The sequence below is a fragment of the Aedes aegypti genome, chromosome 3 (assembly GCF_002204515.2).
Source record: "Aedes aegypti strain LVP_AGWG chromosome 3, AaegL5.0 Primary Assembly, whole genome shotgun sequence".
Lineage (NCBI taxonomy): Eukaryota > Metazoa > Arthropoda > Insecta > Diptera > Culicidae > Aedes > Aedes aegypti.
Window position 1 is genome coordinate 219,645,457 of NC_035109.1, and position 18,945 is coordinate 219,664,401.

Here is an 18,945-nt window from a genome sequence, read left to right on the forward strand (position 1 = left end):
TGTTTATCAAAACATGTGTTTGGTTATATGTCTTATTTCGGTTGTTTCAGACATGTACGACAAATAAACAGTCTCAATATGTCATATTCGTGATACATGTATGTCATAATATATACTCTATTCAAACATGTTCTGAATAAACAAATTATGTTTATTTTCAGTCAAATATAAGTTTTTCTAGTTGTCTATAAAACAAATGCAACAAAAGTGACTTTTAATACTTTTGATAGCATGGATGATACACTGCCGGCTAAGAAATTCGCCATATGGTGTTCACTGAATTCTTTTAAGCAAATGTTTTAAGTAAATTATTATTTTTAAGGTATGCTCTAAATGCCGATTTATCAATTTATATGAATGAATAGAGTGTGGTGGTTGTTTGCCACTGTTTAGTACGAAAAAGGTTCAATGGAATTACCTAACTCGCTTACAGTTGTGTTCATGCAGGGCTTACGTGTTTTTGTGAAAAATTGTAGGAAAAATATAAATACTTAGAAAACACTTCATAGTCATTTGGTATAGGAGCTTTCCGTCAACAAAATTGTAACATAAAGTTTGCCGGAATAGTTTTTGGTAGTAACCTGATAAGACTATTTTATTTCGGGTACAAATCAACAACGGTTCGTGAGATTTGAGAAGCAACTTCCATGCTACAACTTCCATTTATGCTGTCATAGTCAAGTGATTTAACAAACTTATATCACACTGTAAATTTATGATCACACAAGTTGTCCCTGAAAACTTTTCACTGCCTTGAATGAAACAATGGCAAATGATTGGCAAAGAAATTTTCGTCGTTTCCCAAAACACTCGTCATGCAGTGTGTCTAAGGGGACCATCTTTAATTTTTGAATTTAATTTTGAATATTTACCATAACGATGAGATTTTTGTTCTGAAGCTTTGAAAAAAGTAATAATAGTTCATTAAAAGTTCAGTTTATTATTAGAAAACAAAATAATGAACAAATTTGCAAAATGTGATGATTCCTTTTTGGAAATATTTACTTGGCTTGATGTCGAAAAATGTATATTGAGCGATTTATAAGGGCGAATTGTATGTTTCGTAGTAAAAGTGCATATTCACCATAGTTTTTGATTCGCATATTATTTTAGTGTTAAATAACAGTTATGCAATCAAAAATGAAGGCTTGTCAATGTTTGCACTTTAACATTTTTCATTGTCGACCATCCATTTCATCTACCAAATGTTCTCAGTATTTTGTTGCGTTAATGGTTTGTTGGACAAAGTATAATACATAATTATGTATACCTAAACCCATATGATACATAATTTTGACAACAAAAATATGTTGCACAAGCACCAACTTCTGCGCTTTTCCAGTCATATATAAGTATGAATTCCAGTTTTTTCGCTATGAAACAGAACATTCTTATTAGTCATATTGAAGTCATTGTGATTTATATGAGACATGTTGTGTTACTTGGGTTTAGAACTTTATGGTTACAAATCGGTTTTTCCTCAATACTAACGAAAATACCAATTTTTCAGGCCTTCTATGCTCTGAAGAGTTTTAGATATGAGCAAAATACACATTTTCTCTGAAGACGTCATACCTCTAAAATTGTCATATGAAAAGATATAAGCGTTTTTGTAGTTTTTCACCCACATTTCCAACCGTAACATTTCAAACTGGCGCAAGTGAAATCAAAAAGAATAAATAAAAATTTCTATCGAGGGTTCCTCTACGGATACATACAAAGATATCCCAAGGTAGACGTATCGTTCAGGAATTATTCCGGAGATTTCTACCAGGATTCGTACACAGATCGTTTCAGGGATTTTATCAGGGCCTTCCTTAGCCGAGTGGTTAGAGTCCGCGGCTACAAAGCAAAGCCATGCTGAAGGTGTCTGGGTTCGATTCCCGGTCGGTCCAGGATCTTTTCGTAATGGAAATTTCCTTGACTTCCCTGGGCATAGAGTATCATCGTACCTGCCACACGATATACGAATGCGAAAATGGCAAGTTTGCCATAGAAAGCTCTCAGTAAATAACTGTGGCAGTACTCATAAGAACACTAAGCTGAGAAGACAGAGCTGACAGAGCCTGGTCCACGGTGTGCTGCAACACACATATTATCGAACTTGCATGAACCTCCGATCTTTTTTCACTAAAAGTTAGCCTTGGTAGTCAAAAAGAGCTTGCGGCATATTAAAAAATCTTTCATCGGCAAAAATTTGAAAAAAGTCGATTTTTGTATTCTTGCCCTTTCTCCATATAAGGGTTCATGGGAGAATATTAGAGTTACACTATTTTTTATGAATTTTTAACGGTTAACGACCAATGTGGCGTATATTGAACACGAATGAATTATCAGATGTTTTTAATTGAGCATCATTGAGTGTGCGTAGGAATACAATATGACCAGCCCATGGTAGTATGCCTTTTTATAACGACTTCACTTATTGACATAACCTTTTATAAATTTAAAGTAAACACACTACAACTCATCAATCTAATCCAGGCCGGCCTAACCTTTTTGGTTTATTTTAACATAAATGGTTGATCCGTTTGCAATATTAATCTGACCAGAGAAATTATTACCTTTAATGAAAATATTAAAAATCACTAGCTTTAAACTCTATATGTTGCTTATCTAGACAGATAGGCTTATTTCGTCTGCGACTTACAGACTTCTTCAATGTCGAGTGCGCGACTTTGGGCAGGCCTGATTTAATCCATGTTCCCAATTCTACTGCATAATTGGAATCATTGGAAAATATTAATAAACATGAAGCTTTCTTAAGATAGTTGCAAGCCAATAATATTAAACAATTACATACAGCCATAAACATAAACAGATATACAAATATATAGGGCACTGCTCTGTTACGATTTTATACGGCATTTTTACTCCTTCTTGCATTGTTGTTCACAATTATTTTGAAAAAGTGAAAGATAGAGGAAGATTTTTACGCAGAGCTCTATACGGTATGTCTACATTAAAAACTAGAGCTTATACAAATAATGTAAAATATCTTTACATATACAGAACATTAAATTAAAATTAGAATTTTAATTTAATGTTCTGTGTATGTAAAAATATTTTACATTATTTGTATAGGCTCTAGTTTTTAAGTCAAAACAAAGAATCTCTAAAAGCCTAACATTTCATGTAAGTGTAACAATATAATGCGATATTTATAAAGTTTTTATTCAGAATTGTATTGAAATCTTGTAGCCGCTCGTTGTAAAGGTTTATAGCACCCCAGACAACCAGAAATCGCATGAAAGTTAACGTTACAACTCGATTATTCATACTAATTACATCAAACCCGCAAAACACCGTGGATAAACTCGGCAGATTGATGAGTTTCCTCGCATAAAACACTTCTTTTCTGAGTTCATTTGTACATTTTGTTTTCGTCCCGTACACTCGTACAAAGTAAGTCGAATCAATCCGTAGCAGCTGTCAAATCAACATTTGTTATCATAAGTTAAGTCGCATAAGATCGCAGGTTAGTTCGGTAGAATATTTATTCACTCGCATTGTATGTTAATATTCATCACATAATATATGCACGCATATCGCCTCCACCTTTGTACGTAGAAGGCTTTTTCGCGACATCTTATGAGTGAAATAAGGCACATACAAAGCCTCCAGGTGATTTCGTTATACGTACATTTTGGTTGTCTGGGACCTCACACCATTACGTATCCTTAGTTCCATTCACCTATCTAAAACTAAATACTTAAATTTATGTCTTCATGTTACACTCAATTCTCCAACCTCGATATTAAGAGAGTCATCCATTAAGGGAGGTACCGAGTTACAGAACACAAAACCAGTTCATATACAATCGTAAGGACCATCGGGGTAGCCATAAAATCTAAATTTCACTATGGATCTCAAACTCGAGATACGAAATATAAAGTAAGGGAGAGTTGACTATAATAGTTAATGAAATTGTTGTGCCTGTTTTTCAAAATGTGCCGTCCATGAATGTGAGGTCGTAAATCAAAGTGCGGGATTACGTTGGATCGATTTGCTATCAACGCCGCATAATTCTTCATTTTATGACAAACGATCCGACGTGATCACGCTGTACTGTGTGCAATGCGAAATATAAGAGCAGATTATTGAACGCGCAAAACTTCATGATGGACTTGAAACCATATTAAGACTGTGTAGGCTATTCACTGTAAATCATGTTAAATTGAACCAAGACTTCAAGACTTTTGCGTGTAGGGTAGAAGCGCCGATTTTGGTCAAACGCCAGTTGTAGCCATAATGGATTATACACCGTTTTACACAGCCAATCAGCATGTAACCTTTTGTGTTCAGTAGATCACATTTACATGATAGAGATTCATTTATTCGTCAGAATTGATTCAAAACATAAGAAACACAATTCATTTCCCTTATAATTTGAACTCCCATACACCTAATTTGGCCAGGGTTGTCCTAATTTGGCCACTCTCATAAGAAATCAATGAATTTGGCCAATTTAGAAACCAAAACTAAATCTCTGAACGAAACTGGTTCGGGTGGCCTATATTTACCAACGAGATTTTCAAAGCGAAAAAATTGTTTTAACTCATGTCGAATATTATACATACATTATATGAATTGGAAGCCTGCATTTGACATATTTGTAGTAGAAATAGGGCTTCCAATATAATTTGTATTGACATTTTCTCTTAGGCTGGCCAGAACCGGTGCTTTTACCGTACATGAATATGTAGCCTATGTGTATCCATTTCAGGGATTTCCTATTCTGATTGGAAAACTCTGCCGCATACGTCAATTAACAAGTACTGATTTGATTCAGCTATTATGATCAACTCCTTAGGTATGGAAACAATGTAGACACCTGATGGAAAAAACTTGCATAAGCTCACGGTCTATGTCCAAGTTGGAACGTTTTTCCAGAATGAAGAATACAAAGTGTTCGTATGAATAGCTAGCTATCCAGAAAAGAATAGTGATTTTTCATTATATAAAATGCGGCATACCACCATGGGCTGGTCATATTGTATGAGTGTGCGTAGGAAATGATGCTCAATTTAAAACATCTGATAATTCATTCGTGTTCAATATACGTCAAATTGGTCGTTAACCGTTAAAAATTCATAAAAATAGTGTAACTCTAATATTCTCCTATGAACCCTTATATGGAGAAAGGGCAAGAATACAAATATCGGCTTTTTTCAAATTTTTGCCGATGAAAGATTTTTTAATATGCCGCAAGTTTTTTTTGACTACCAAGGCTAACTTTTAGTGAAAAATGAACGGAGGTTCATGCAAGTTCGATAATATTTGTGTTTCAGCACACCGTGTGGTCTCAGTGGGGACGTTAATGCCAAGAAGAAGAAGAACCAGGAATTCTTGCAGGTGTTCTATGCTTTTGTCAAGGGATTCCCAGAGTCACAACCTGAAAACTCATTACATGTTTTTCTCCAAAGATTTCTCCACTTCATTCTTCAGGAATTCCTTAGGAATTTCTCCAGGGACTCATTCTTGGCCTCAAAATATCCGGGGATTCCTCCAAGAATTCCTTTTTTAATTCCTACAGAATTACTGCAGAAATTTCATCAGAAATTATCCTAAGAGTTTCTTCAGGAAATTCTTCCGTGACTCCTCCATGGATTGATCCTGGAATTCTACCATGAATACCTCCAGGTGTTCAGAAACTCACGAATTACTCAAGGGATTTCTCAAGAATTTCCTCTAGTAATTCTCTCAGAGTTACCCCCAGGAAAATCGTTACATGATATACTCCAAGGATTTCTCCAGGGATTCCCCAAGAATTTCTACAGAGATTACGTTCTTGGCCTCCGGAAATCCTCCGAGAATTCATCCAAGAGTTCCTCTTGAAATTCCTTCAGAGATGCTCAGAATCAGAAATTTTCCTAACAGTTTCTCCAAGGATTACATTAGGAACATATCTACAAATATTACTCCAGTGTTGAGATGAACATAACTTCCTTTTGGAAAACCTTTTCATGGATTCCTCCAGATATTTTTCCTGGCTAACCAAAAGAAATTTTTCCATGGATTCCTCCAAGGATTATTCCGGGGATTTCTCCAGAAAAATCTCTACATGTTTTTTTCCAGGGACTCCAGAGACTAGCGAAATCTTTCTGGGATACCTTCTAGAGATGTCTCGAGGAGTCCTTTAGTAATAAAATCAGGTAATCTTCCATAGATTCCTATTAGAGTTTCTTCAGAGACTCATCCATGGATTTCTCTGGGACAATCTCTACAAAGATTTCTGTAGAGATTTCTGCAGTTTTTTCGTCATGAATTTCTCCAAGAAGTGCTGCAGAAAAATTTCTACATGGTTTCCTCAAGAAATTGTGCCAGGGATGAGCTGGTAGAGAATCGAATGTAAATATATTTTCATGATATATGCTTTATGTCTACGCAGTCTTTGTTATAAGAAAACCGTTGAAAAAAAATGACTACGTAGCCAAAAAGCATATTTGATGTTCCAGGGATTTTCCTTGGAATTCTTCCACACGCATGCAAGAATTACTCCAGGGATTCTTCCAGGAATTTTACCGGGGATTCCTGTAGGGATTACTCTAGAGGTTTGTTCAGAGATTGCTCAAGGAGTCCCTCCAGGAACTCCTGGATTTTCCTGAAGAAACCCCTGCGAGAATTTCTGAAGGAAACTCTTGAGGAATCCTTATAAGAACTAATTGATTTATTTATTATTTCATGTAGAATCTATTAATGAATTTCTGGTGGAATATCATAAGAAGTTCTCATAAGAACACTAATCTGAGAAGCAGGCTCTATCCCGGTTGGCACGTAACGCCAGAAATAAGTAGAATAATTGTATGTTTAATTTTGGCAAGGTGTCTAATTAGTTCTGGATGAAAAATTATGCTTGTTTTTAATTATGAATCGTGGTTTACGGCTAACCAGCCGAGTGGAAGTTTAACAACTACCGAAAAGCTAAACATTACATATAATTTGCAATTGGATTAGATGGACAAATTGATGTGAAGATTTGCGAAAAAGTTACACGTCTTCTCAGTGAGAATTGAACTCACGACTCCCCGATCTCTAGTTGGGGCGCGTTACCACTACGCCATGAGAGGACTCATGAACGCAGAAGTTAACCTGAATTCGATTTCAGCTCAATAATCACGTGGTCCACGATTCATAATTAAAAACAAGTATTTATCGAGCAACAGACTCATGTTCCGTAACCGGTCGTTTGAGAACGTCGCGACCCATTGGAAGCCCACACAATAGATACCTCAGCCAGCGCAGTTGCTGGCTAGTGTAGTGTTCTATTTCTATACCTAAAAAACAATGCGCTCTCGGGCTAGGCATTGGATATATATAGAAAGCGTTGTGTTTGGATGGGCATCTAATTCTTCCGAAAGAGATGCACTTTGCGAAAAAGGACCACGTGATTATTGAGCTGAAATCGAATTCAGGTTAACTTTTGCGTTCATGAGTCCTCTCATGGCGTAGTGGTAAAGCGCCCCAACTAGAGATCGGGGAGTCGTGAGTTCGATTCTCACTGAGAAGACGTGTAACTTTTTTGCAAATCTTCACATCAATTTGTCCATCTAATCCAATTGCAAATTATAAGTAATGTTTAGCTTTTCGGTAGTTGTGAAAAATTATGATTTTTGAGCTGTCGTGTGATGGAACTATATGATAGTTTGAAAATATCCACATGACACCCTACCAAATCTGGCACAAAAATGTTTGTTTTCGGAAGTTCGGAAAATTTAGATTTCTACAGTGAAACCTCCATGAGTCGATATTGAAGGGACCATCGACTCATGGAAATATCAAGTCATGGAACAGCAATTCTTTGGAAAGCTGCTTCTAGGGACCATCATAGTAACCATGAAATTATGTTTTAGTATGGTTCCATGAGTCGATATCGAGTCATGGAATATCGACTCATGGAGGTATCACTGTATCTCTTTTCTTTACAAAGTTATAGCCTTTTAACCCTACCGATTGGCCAAAAATGTCCCCAAAGCACAAGGGAAGTTAACACTTATTTTGTACAACACCGCTGAAAAAACCTCGCTTTTCGTTCACAACAGCAACGCGGTGGCAAACTGCGCGACGACTGAAAGGTTAAGAAACATCTGCTCTTTAACCTTCCTTAGTGCCTAACAAAAAGATACAATTTGACAAATTCCATGTCAAATCGGTCACTCGCCGAACTCGACCATCTTCTATTTGCAGTAAATTTTGCACATGTTTTTGGTATGATACAATGAATGTTTTTCATGGTAAAATTGATCATTTTGACTCTAGAATAACTTATGAAAATGGCCTATACATTTTCGCGTGCAACTTATTTGAAAACCTCTAACTCCGAAACTGTTGATTTTAGAGAAAAATGTTCTATGAAAAAGTTGTGGTGAACCATTTGGCCTAGAAGAAAAAAAACTGAAAAACTATTTTATTTATTTTCATAAAAAAATTAAAAACAAAACTTAAATTACAAAAATAAAACATTTTCAATATTTTTTAAATTTTCACCATAGAATCTTGATAGTAAACAGATGTATGGGACAAAGTTTCATGATGGAGATATTTTTATTAAAAAAGTTTTTCTAAGAACAAGTTTTAGTCAATAATGTCACAAACATCTGTTTACTATCAAGATTCAATGGTGAAAATTTAACGATACTAAAAATGGGGTTCCTGTGTAATTTAAGTTTTGTTTTTATTTATTTTTATGACAATAAATAAAATACAGTCAACTTTCCCTTACTCGATATTGAAGGGACCATCGAGTTAGGGAGGTATCGAGTTACAGAATACAAAACCAATGCAACTGCGATCCAAGGGACCATCTAGTTAGCCATGAAAAGCAACTTTTACTATGGTTCTCTAGTTTGGTTGGTTTCTGGTTTGACCCATAACGCGGGTAGATCACCTTTTCGTGGTGCGTTATGGGGTAAAGATCTACCAGTGAACCCTAGTCCTGACTGCTTCAAACGAAGAGAACAGAATATTATAGTAATCAAAGGAACATTTTTCAGTCCTTATTACAATTGTAAACCTTGTTGAAAGTGACAAGTCTCGGTTTACCCGGTTGCCGAGAATGATCTTAAGACAAGGAAAAAAAATATGTCGAATACAACAATTTGTTTTCTAATCTTTTATTTATTTAGTTCTCTAATTTGAAGAAGTAAGGACTAGGATTCTGATGCATGGACAATATCGGTGCAATTTCTTGACTTTATCAAGGGATCCGATTTTGACTGATAAAGGGGCGCACCTGTGGAGAGTGTACCCACCACATTCTTCAGAGGGAATAAATAGCGGAACCTTTCAATTAGAATCCTTTCCTGTGATCAAGTTAGGAATTACAACTGTAAGAAAACCGAATACTTTATCACTTCTCAATAGTGATAAGGTAACACGACATGTACTAAACAAAGGACGCGGGATATACTACAATAGATCAAATCTTGGTCGCAGTGGTTTATGTTCCGAACAGAAAAAAAAAATGGTTCTCTAACTCGATATCGAGATACGGAATATCGAGCAAGGGAGAGTTAACTGTATTTTTGTTTGTGAATTTGTTTTTTATAGTCCAAACGGTTCACTACAACTTCTTCATAGAACATTTTTTCCTAAAATCAACAGTTTCGGAGTAAGAATTTTCAAATAAGCTGCATGCAAAAACTTAAAGGCCATTTTCAAAAGTTATTCTTGAGACAAAATGAGTTTTCTATGGAAAACACTTATTCTATCATACCAAAAACATGTGCAAAATTTAATCTAAATCGAAGACTATCGAGCACGATTTTTATTTCTTTCGACTTATTCTAAGTGGAATTTGCCAATTGTGACTTAGGGTCGTATTCGACCCGAAAATCCAAACAGCTCGCAAAAATCAGTGTGTTGACCAAATTTAGTTCTGTTGGGCTTTAATGAAAGGCACACATGTCTAGTTTCTAGTATCCCGGAGATCCGGATTTGGTCACTGTGGCCACGGGGAACCTGCTACACCTGAAAAAAAAAATCCCTTCAGAGACCCTTATTTTGACAACCTGTAGTTTCGTAACTAAATAAGATATCTGAACCGTCTTCATATTGTTGAATAGGTATTTAAGTGGACTGTGAATAGAGATTCTCAAATCCCGGAACATCCGATTAGTAAGTTTCCATTGCAGTTTTGTATATGTAATTCACATCGGTACTATTCGGTTGATGGATATTTTGGCATATTTTTTTCTGTAATAAGGAATCAATTACCGGCGCGCATCCCCTGAAAAATTCGGTCCAGTATGGTCTATGCGGAACCGGTTCTTGGAGTCCCGGAAGGTGGCCAATCTGAACAATTCGATGAAATTACTCGGATTTATGCCCCAAAACCAAATGAATTATGCCCAATTCTTTACGATTTTTTGTGTTTGGATGTATTTTGCCAAAAGGATGAATGGAAGGTTATTCTGGTCCTTCTTTTGGAACATCGGAATGGCCAGCGGGAAACCCGTAATATGGGACCACAAAGTGTTAGCACCAAAAATAGGCATGCGACCATTCATTCTTCATGAATTTGTATACCTTAGACTCTTCTTTTTAAATTATAAGCAAATGACCAGATAGCCTTAGCGGTAAACGCGCAGCTATTCAGCAAGACCAAGCTAAGGGTCGTGGGTTCGAATCCCACCGGTCGAGGATCTTTTCGGGTTGGAAATTTTCTCAACTTCCCAGGGCATAGAGTATCTTCGTACCTGCCACACGATATACGCATGCAAATATGGTCATTGGCACAGTAAGCTCTCGATTAATAACTGTGGAAGTGCTCATAGAAACACTAAGCTGAGAAGCAGGCTCTGTCCCAGTGGGGATGTAATGCCAGAAAGAAGAAGAAGGAGAATCACAGGTATTCAAAATCATGAAAATTGTGCCATCACGTGCCTAGTTTTGGTACAAAAACTAAAATATTCTACAATACGGATATCTCCGGTGGTCATTCCTGGGTTATTTCGGTGGGCCAGAATAACCAAAGTGGTCATTCATCAATAATTGAACTAGAAGAGTCACAGGTGTTCAAAATCAAATGTTGAAAACGTTCTCTTAATAAAGAATGAGAGTTATTTGATTTTCAATAGGATTAGTGACTCCTAAACTTAAAATGTTTTTAAGCTTGTTCGCAATGAATTAATAATATTTTGTTTGCTGTTTCAACGCTGGGGCTTTTGTGGGTTTTTTTTTCCAAAATTTTAGATTATTTCCGAAAAAGCTGAGAGCCAAGGTCCAATTGAGGGAATTTATTTTTAAGATTTTTATTTCTCAATTCCGAAAAAAAGTCTTTAATTCCTCTTTGCAGATCATGCCATACAATTTTCATAGAAAAATCGCGAGTTTATAGTTAAAAAGAAATGATAAACTCCAATCTTTGGGACTATGAATCATCGTCGCGACGTTTTGGCAATGATCAACTTGATATGACCATCAATAGCCACCAAAACGACGCATTGAAAATCAATGTCGAATAGCCGCACGGTACCATTCATGTTGCACTCTACTGGAACCCCTTGGCTCAACTTCGCCACCATCTCGCATCAGAAGATTGTTATCAATTGCCCGTCAAACAATCCAACAATCCATTGGGCGCGCGCAGATGGTTTCATTCATGGGGTCCATATAGCCGTCGCGGTAAACGCGCTGCTATTAAGCAAGGCTAAGGTTAAGATTGTGGGTTCGAATCCCGCCAGTCGAGGATCTTTTACAGGAAATTTCCTTGATTTCCCTGGGCATAGAGTATCATCGTACCTGCCGCATGATATACGAATGCAAAAATGGTCAACTGACAAATTATGCTCTCAGTTAATAACTGTGGAAGTGCTGATACGTACACTGAAATGAGAAGCAGTCTCTGCCCCAGTTGGGACGTAACGCCACAAAATGAATAAGATGGTTTCAATCGAACAGCACTGTGGGGTGTGTGCTACCAGCACGTGTAGTGCTTTGTTTCTTTGGGCAATTTTGCTAGTTATTTTTTCATCTCTCTCTCCGTTGAGGTGAGATTTGAACAGCTTTGGGTGAAGTACACTACTGAATGGAAGATGAAAGCCCTCCAGTAGTGATTTGAATAATCCTCTTCAGAGCTACTGTGAAAATGCTAATCGCGATTGCAATCCGAAAAAGGTGCGGAGGAAATCATTGGGCAGCTGGTGATCGATTATACTGTTTTTGTGCGGGTTCGTTTCGGGGCGATATATCTATCTGTAATTTTGGCTCACTTTGCAATTGTTCAGGGTCGATTTGGTTCACAATGAGACCACAGACTGTTTCGTTGGAAATTCTTTTGTTGCTCTATGCTAACAATTCAAGCGCCGTTGAAAGCAATTTGTTTAGTGTGATTTAGTGTTTAAAGTGATCTACATTATATTACGGCTTTCGAAAAATCAAGACTTTTGTTTTGTGACATGGGAACATTTTCTTAAACCTGGAGGAAATTTCTAGAACCCAATAAGTGCCATCGGTGCCAAAAGTGGAGTCATGATACTAAAAAAATTGCAGCATGGATGCTAAATGCATGATTTGCGGAGGTTCTTCTCACGCTAAGGACGTCTGTCTTGTGAAAGAAGATGCCAAAAAGTTTGTTCCGAGATGAGCCAGCCTCGGGCTGCAAATCTCGTTAATAAAGATAATAATAATAATAATAATAATAATAATAATAAAAGTTTGTATACGCAAATTGCGGGGGTAACCACAAGTCTAACTTTTGGGATTGCCCTTCTCGCAAACGAACCGTCGAGGCTCGTATCAGAAAGATGAACGGCAACAATTTTCGTAGTCGGAATACCTCAGGCAGAATCTTCAACAATTCTCAATTCTCAAATTGCTTAAAAATCATACCCACCAGGTTATCTCAGGGATGCCAAAAATCTTTGTTTGCGGATGACACAAGTCTCTCCGCCAAAGAACGAAGCTTGCGTGTCATCTGTAGTAGATTGCAAAAAAGTTTGGAAATTTTTTCTTCATACTTGCACAAATGGAAGATTTCTCCAAATGCATCCAATATTCAACTTATAATTTTCCCACTTAAACCAAAAGCTCTTTATTTCAAACCTTCAAATAAACATGGTCACTTCACGATATGGAAATCATGAGAAATGTCTTTTCGAACTTGAATCAAATACATATTTACGAACACTGAAACCGCAACTCGGCACAACAAAACCAATAAAAAAGTTGCCACCGCGTTTCGCCGATGAAAGTAATTTATATCTCTCACCCAGAAACCCACGGTTTTGACATGGAAATCTGGAAATTCAATCCTGTTCTACCCATCCGAATGCATCGCTCAAAGATCTTTCGATCGCGCTACTGTTGAAACCATTTGTCTGATCCCAACAATAAGAGTTAAGTGAGGATTGTCGCACAATGAAACCAGCTCTGCTTCGTGCACCACATATCACAGCATAAGCATTAAGCATAACCACTCTCCGTCTGTTGATATGATTGTATCGTTTATAGATCACCGAGACGCGGGATTGTGATTCCACATATCGGAATGGATTGAAGCTCATGAAGCGATTTGAATATGAATGAGCCACGCACAGCATGGAAATCCAAATAATATCACAGAAACGGAATGCAAACCAGTTCCCTCAGATGGTTCCACGAAGGGATTCTCGGTCGGAGCATGAGGGCTGTGAACTATGCAAATTAGTCACTGCAATCTTTCCTTGGCCAGGCTCCATTGCCGCCGAGTAGCAATCCGGTAGCGGCGAAGTGTTGAGATTTTACGTAATTATGTTCATGTTTCCCCTTTATCTCATGTTACATTCGCTTTCAGGACCGGACGGATTCAGATGTTGCGAGGATGATCGCCGTCCCTTTTTCGTCACGCAATATCGTATCGTAAGGGCTTAAAATAAATCATTTACAGAATCGCCCTTAGCGAAGCCACCACGGTAAAAGACGCTGCTATTGCTACTCTGGGTGAGGCAATGAAAAAGGTCATCAATGTCTCGAAGAGTGAGAACCTAGCTCTTCTGGCAATAAAACGTCATATTTCATGATGGTGTAGAAGAGCTTTCGATTAATGATTGTTTACGGATTAACTTTGGAATAAATTGGATGCCAAGAAAATTCTCACGATGCCACGATAGAACGGTTGTAAACCACATAATTTACATCTAGCAGTTAATCAAAAATCGAGATTGATGTTTTTGGTTACCATTAGGCAACAGTTATGTAGCTGAATATCAATATCAATGCCTCGAATATATCAAATAGATCATTGATACCCTAAAATGTTGCATATCACATACATTTTTGAACAAATTTGCATTTTTATTCTAAGCCTTTCAAAATCATAGAATATATAGTTTTGAGAAATTCACAAAATTTCGTATTTTCATGAAAGTATAACTTTGTTGGCTCATATTCAGATTTTTTTTTATGAACGTTGACAATTTTTCAGAGCTATACGTTTATAATTATTGTTGGAGTAGTAAGTGCTCACTTTCCTTTGAAAGATTTTCATACAAACATTATATTCCTTCTAGTAATATTGTTGTTATGAGATGTTTTTCTTCTTTTATATCTATGCTGTTCTTTCAATTTGTATTGTTACAGCGAACATTGGCACTGAAATTTACTTCTTCCATCCTATAACTAGCGACATCGATTTTCGAATGATGATTTCTACCCTTGGCTTTTAACTTATTCGGCCTAATGACCTTGTTCCGTACGGAAAATGCGGAGAGAGATCGAACGACGATCCGTTCACAAACCCTCAGCGTGAACCAGCCTGCATACGCCACTGAGTACGCGAGTTACATTAGTTAGATTGAGTCCCACTCGTGAGTGCCCATGAGAAATCCCTATCATCATGGCCACCTCCATCGAGGAACTCACTGGCACTCACCGCAATAACAGCGAAACGAGATTGCAGACGCATTGCGAATGTTCCACGCGCGTCTGGAACAAGTTTACGGTTAGAGCGCGAATTTTCTAGAACGCGAACGCGCTAGTATGAATACTCGGCCCTCTAGTCTGACAGAACCGAGACACTGATCTACACGCTTCCAACTGGGAAATCACCGCCAATGTCGAAACGTTGAAGAAGTTATCATCGCTATCCCGCCAACGTTACCAAGTGAGCCTGAAGCTTACGCGAGTGCACGGGCACTTGCCGCCGCTCAGAATCAGCTCAGCCTGCCACAGTTGAAGACGTTCCTGGAAAGAATGGAAGATGCGTAAGCCGAGTTCAGCGCCGTGCACATCAAGCTGGTTGCCATAATCCCAAATGAGGCTTTCCGACAGCAGATGGTGATCTACATCCCTTTTGAGCAACGATATGACTACACTCACACGGCCATAGGGGAGCTCATGCTAGAACAGGAACCGAACAACAACAAAGTTTCAACCACGCAACAACAACCATTGATGGCTCGAATCCCTACCCTACGTCAACTGGCTGAAATTCAAGGCCTTCTTTCAGGACTTGACCTCCAATTCAGGAGATTCGGACGCTATCAAGTTGTACCACCTCGACCAAGTACTTGTTGGTGACGCGGCTTGAGTTCTAGATGCGAAAGAAATTACCAGCAGGCATGAACCATCCTCACCGAACGCTACGAAAACAGTAGGATCATTGTGGAACTATCTGGGGTCTGTGTGATGTAAAGCCGGATTATGCAGAGTATTGCGACGCTTACTCGACGAGTGCATCAATCACGTAGAGAGCCTGAAGTACCTGGAACTAGACTTCCTGGGTTTTTCCGATTTGTTTCTCGTTTACATCTTGTCGTCCGCAATGGATAAGCCGGCCAGAATGACGTGGGAAACCACGCAGAAGAAAGGTGTTGAGGGGTTAGTGAGCGGATGATCCGCACACAAGTGGAGCGTACGCGGTCAATGTTCGAAGATTCGGGAGTGGAAAAGCTTTTTGAGTGCCCACGATTCAGACGGCCACGTACTTGGTTAACCGAAGCCCGTCTCGTGCGATTGGTGATGGTGTGACTCTCTACGAAGTGAGGGAGGGTAAAAAGCAGGACATGTCGAAGCTACGAGCGTTCGAGTGCACTGCTTACGTCCATGTACCGAAAGAGTTGAGGAAGAAGATCAACTTGAAAACCTGGAAGGGTGTTCTTGTTGGGTACACCCATAATGGCTACCGTATACGGAACCCGAAATCGAAGAAGATCGTTCATGCTCATGACGTGGAATTGACGGAGGTCAGGTGAATGTAAAACCGAAGCAATCATCTAGTGTGGTCATGGTGCCTCCAGTAGCCGCTGATGATGTGGCCCCAGAAGCTCCAGAAGAAACTGGCGGTAAAACGAGTGGTAGTTAGGCTGAGGGATCAGACGGAGCTATTTCAGAAGAGTCTGATGAAAAATACAATAGTTTCGCGAAGATGACGAGGTCATTCCGAAGGTAGTTGTGGAATCCGGCAGACCGCAGCGACAGAGAGGCCCTCTTGTTTGGCAACAAGACTACGATGTAGATTACACAGTGTATGCATATAATGCGGTAACATACGTTCAGGATGTGCCGAGATCACTTGCATGACAAAGAAGGGAGGAGATCGGAGTCTGTGGAAGAAGGCCATCGAAGGGGAAATTGCGTCAATGCAGAAGAATCAGACTTGGAAGCCAGCGAAGCTGCCAACAAACCGAGCACCGATAACAAGGAAGTGGGTGTTTAGGTTCAAGCGGGGAGTAAACCGTGAACCCGACCGTTATAAAGCTCGCTTAGTTGTTAGAAGATTTAGGCTGCGGTACGGCTTCGACTACTGTGAACGTCTCGAGTTGCAAAGCTCGATAATGCAAGCACGGTGCTTGCTTTGGCGTACAGGGACAAGATAGTGATTCACCAGCTGGACGTCAAAACGGCGTTCCTCAATGGGCAGCTTCAAGAGGAAATCTATATGGTTTAGTCCGAGGGAATCACCGATGGGACAAATCAAGTGTGTCGCCTGCAGAGGTCAATATATGGCCTAAAACAAGCATTGAAATCATGGAACGACCGTTTTCACGGGTTCATGGTGAACCGGCTGGATGTCAGCAGTAGCCAGAATGATCCTTGTCTGTACTGTCGTAGTATCGGAACTGAGACTTCTATCGTTGTGCTTTACGTTGACGATGTCATTGTGGCTTTCCTGAAGGTGGTGGAAGCTTTGAAGCTTTATTTTTCGTCCGAGTTCGAGATGACGGATGTTGGAGAAATCCACAGGTTCTTGGGAATGCGCATCGATACTCCATGTGAAAACAGGAGTTTTGCGTTTGAGTCAGCGACAGTACCTGGAGGACTTGCCTCGGTGACTCAAGTGGGACGAGTGAACACCGATATCCACTCTTATGGAGTGTCGAATGAAACGTCTGAGAGGTGAAGAGGAGAAACGCACGGTACAGCCGTACTGCGAGCTCGTCGGTTGCGAACTATCCAGCGGACCACTGATCGGTTAGTGGATGTTTGTTTAAGGTAGTTGGATGCTGTGTTGGCTGGACGACGCGGAAGCAACAGGTGGTATCGCCTTCTTCAGCTGAGGCCGAGCTGAAGGCGCTTTATACAGCGGCTTGTTTTGAGATTTGGTAGGATAGACTGCTCGAGGATTTGGGAAAGGAGGCCGAACTGCCAGTGTTTTTCTATGAAGATAACCAGTCGACAATAGAGATCGCTGAGGACAGCAAAAACCGCGGTCGGCTTAAGCATGTCGAAGTAAAATATCACTTTGTACGTGATCCGATGAAGGATGGCTGAATCCGTATTCGGTACATTTCAACAGCGGACCAAGTGGCAGATATGATAAACCAAAGGTCGTCTCTTCGTCGCCATCGTACTAAGGCAGGATTGCTAAGTTGCTTCAATCGCTTGGGCTGTTGGAATAGCAATCCTGGCAACCCTATCACTACAACTTACTGGTGTTGCTATGCGCGCCTTTCTGTTCACACACTTTGACTTTGTTTTCTACCACTGTTATTTTCAAAAGATGATTCAACCCTATTACCCCGAATACCATTACCTCGAACAGAGACGCGTCCACGATCGAAATCATGGGTAGGACAAACGTTGGCAAATATTATTTCTGCCCCTTTTTAAATTAATGGAGGTATTATTAGAGTATGTTTAAGAAAAAACAATAATTGAACTTTAACACTTCACTTCATTTACAAAAGAAAAAAAAAATATTAAGAATCACTTGACATTGTCAAGATAAGCAACATATTAGACGTAACTAGAGTTGTCATATCTATTACACAAACCATATTAGAGTTTAAAGGGTTTTGCTCGCCTTACTAGTGATTTTTATTATTTATTTTTTTTTTTTTCTTTTGCAAAAGTCAAGCGGAGTCTTAAAGTTAGTATTAAAGTAAGTGTTTGTTTTTTTTTTTCTTAAATGTTTTGTGCACAGTGAAGCCAAAAAAAGTTTAACGCTAGACTAAAAATTGAAAGTTGAGGGGCTCAAATGCAATGGAGTGTAAGTGACGCTTTGGCCGATTTTGAGTTGGATTGAGGAAATTCTATTGTCACTAAGCGTTCCAACAATATTTTCAGGTAATTTTTCCGCTCAACAGAAAAAATAACATATGTTTTAGAAAAATGGCTGTTATTTTTATTTATTTCAAAACTAGATTTTTGTCACTGACACCCCTTTGCTGCTAACACCCTCATTTTCATGCCATTATTTCTGGTATTACTCCAGAAGTTTCTGAAGGAATTCACTCACACACTTAGATTAAATTACTGGGGTCGGTAAAATTTTACTGGGTTTTGGAACTACCGAAAAAGTCAGTAAAATGAAAACTGTCGCCACGCGTAATTGAAAATCAAATTTCACCATGTTTTATTTTTTATCGATAGGGTAAGTGTTCCCTTAGTTGTGGGTGTTCCTATAGTTGCGGTAGTGCTGTTTTCACTGATTTTATTACATTAGTCACAGAACCGACACTGCCAATCGACGTCGTGGCTTGTTGATACACGGAATAGTTGAAAAGAGCGTTCAAATTACTTTAA

General features: G+C 38.8%; 1 protein-coding gene across 7 annotated transcripts in view; it reads right to left on the minus strand.

Moving 5' to 3' along the window:
- LOC5579847 (probable Ras GTPase-activating protein) overlaps nt 1–18,945 on the minus strand; it is a 538,326-nt gene that overhangs the window by 100,002 nt on the left and 419,379 nt on the right. The window lies entirely within an intron of this gene.